The sequence below is a fragment of the Odocoileus virginianus genome, chromosome 17 (genome assembly GCF_023699985.2).
Source record: "Odocoileus virginianus isolate 20LAN1187 ecotype Illinois chromosome 17, Ovbor_1.2, whole genome shotgun sequence".
NCBI classification, from domain to species: domain Eukaryota; kingdom Metazoa; phylum Chordata; class Mammalia; order Artiodactyla; family Cervidae; genus Odocoileus; species Odocoileus virginianus.
Window position 1 is genome coordinate 51,097,665 of NC_069690.1, and position 2,554 is coordinate 51,100,218.

The following is a 2,554-nucleotide window of genomic DNA, read 5'->3' on the forward strand; positions in this document are numbered from 1 at the left end:
GATACTGACTGGTGGGTGGTCTGAGGACTTGGCGTTTTCTTGCTGAGCTTCCTTCCCCGGCAGCAACAAACCCCGACAGGGAGCACTGGCCTCTGCTCACCCAGGACTCTAGAAATGCACTCCCACCCCAGATCGCTGGCATCTTGGACCACCACCCGCCCAACTGACCAGACGCGTGACGGCACAAGCTCTGTCCTGCCCCTGCCCGGGGCCCCACAGGAGCATGACAAATACTTTGTGGAGTTAAGTGCTCCAGTAACAAAGCTCCTCCCAGGGACCCAGGTCTGGAGAGAGAGGTGGGTGTGCTCAGAAGGTGCCAGTCCTGGGTGATGCCCTCCACCCTGAGCAAAGGGGTCTTGGGCTCCTGACCAGAGGCCCAGCCATGGCTGTCTCTCCCTCACCAAATGCCAGGGCGAGCTCAGTCTTGCCTCTGATCCTGATGAGAGCAGGTGCCCACCAGAGACAGCCCAGAGCCCCATCTATGCCTGTGTCATCTGTGGTTCCTCAGACCCCTCCATCATCCCCGTCAAGCCAGCTCAAGACTTTTTGCTGATGCCAGCCCTCCAAGTCCCTGAACATGGGACCTTCCTTTATCCTGCCATCCTGGACTTCAAACTCAGTAGGAAGGTGCCCGGAATTTTAAAAAAAATCATAAGCACTAAGAAAGAGTGACCTTCAAACCTTCTCACCGCTTGGGTCATGCACTCTTTTATAAGAAATGTTTGAGCTCATAACTCCATATTAACTTATAACTATATATGTATAGTTATTTATAGATTTCAAGTTTCCGTGACTGTATGAATCTATTACTTGCGTTATAAAATATTCACAAAAGAGAGACATTTTAAGAGGATGAAATGTAAATACTAAGCATAAAATTCTCCTCCCCACCCTAGTGGATTATTCTGTGTTTGGAGCCCAAAGTCAGATTTCTTGGCCTCCCCAGCTAGGATGGGGTCCCTGGCAGTTCCCCTACTTTGGCCCATTCCCTAGCCTCAGACTCTGACCTTCTTCCTTCCCAAAGATCCCCTCTGAACTCTGCCACTATGAAGACCTGCTTTCCCTGACACCAGTCATCCTGTCAGCAGCTGGGAAGTCAAGCCCAAGATGTCCAGGGAGCAACCCCCCCCCAAAAAAAAAAAAACCAAAATGGGCATCTCCTATCCTCTGCAGGACTGCCAGGGGAAGAGAAATGAGATGAGTCTGTGGCACAGAGGACAGGAACAGGCCCACTGGGGACAAAATAAAGGACTGTTGTGCTAAGCGGCTTCAGTTGTGTCTGACTCTTTGCAACCCTGTGGACTGTAGCCCGCCAGGCTCCCCTGTCCATGGGACTTCCCAGGCAAGAATACTGGAGTGGACTGGCATGCCCTCCTCCAGGGGATCTTCCCGACCCAGGGGTTGAACACAAGTCTCTTATGTCTCCTGCATTGGCAGGCGGGTTCTTTACCACTAGCACCACCTGGGAAGCCCAAAGAAGGATTAGGTAGGGTTCCTTATAAGACAAAATTCCTGCAGCTGGGCAGAGAGGGAGGCGCTGCTCAGGACTAGACACCTGGTTCCAATCTGGCGACATGACTGATGCAGAAGCTAGGGCTTGAGGATAGGTGCGCCATCACTAGGAATACCTTTCCTAGAGAAGGTAGGATCTGCACCCAGGGCGCCTGATGTCTGTTCCCGTGTTCAGAGCCCAGTGGAGGCAGGGCAGCCTTTCTTGCCCCCACCTCACCCTGAGACCTTGAGATTCCCCTAGGGTAGCTGGGGAGGCCCACCCAAGGTGCATAACCCTGGAATTCTGCAGCGGAAGCCCCTTCCCACCCTTGCCCCTGCAGATAAGGCCAAAGCCCTGATTCCTTCTGTCCCTGGGTGTTCCATCCAGGTCTGCTCTCCAGAACCTTCTGTGCCCTCCCTTCTCACACAGGCTCTGGCCCCAGTGGCTGCGGACACAGGGGCTGGGAGGCAGAGGAGGTCAGAGGGGAAGGGCGCCCTTCATGGGTACTCTGCCCTGTGGAGGGCAAGCGGAGGAGCCTCAGCCACCCACCGTGCAGGACCCAGAGTTGCAGCCTCAGAGCCCGTGCCCCCAACGTCCTGGGGTCCCCTACCCCCAGCACAGGATCAGTATCTGCAGAGCTGGTCCCACCCCAGACGGCTCGCCAAGCCCATGCCCGGCATCTGACCCCTATGTGCTCCCTCCTGGGTGGACTAAGGGGCCTGGGCAGAGGCCCTGGGAACAGCCGGGGCCCGGCCAGCTCAAAGCTGACCCCACGCCTCGGCCCGGGCCGAGTAACAGGAAGCAAGAGGCTGATGCCGGTAAGAGAACAGATTCGAGAGATTAGAGGTCTGCTGCTTGATCAGAAGCTGCCTGGAGCTGGAGGACAAGTTACTGGAAGGAGGAGGAAGCTGCCGCAGTAAATAATGCCAGGCCCCCAACGCTGGCCTCACGTGGCTGATGGGCCCCAGCTGGGGCCTGGGGCCAGCAGATGGGGCAGAAAGTGTAAGGGTCTGCTCTCCTTGTAGCCAGAGCTGGGGGGGCCTGGGAAGGTGGGGTGCCCAG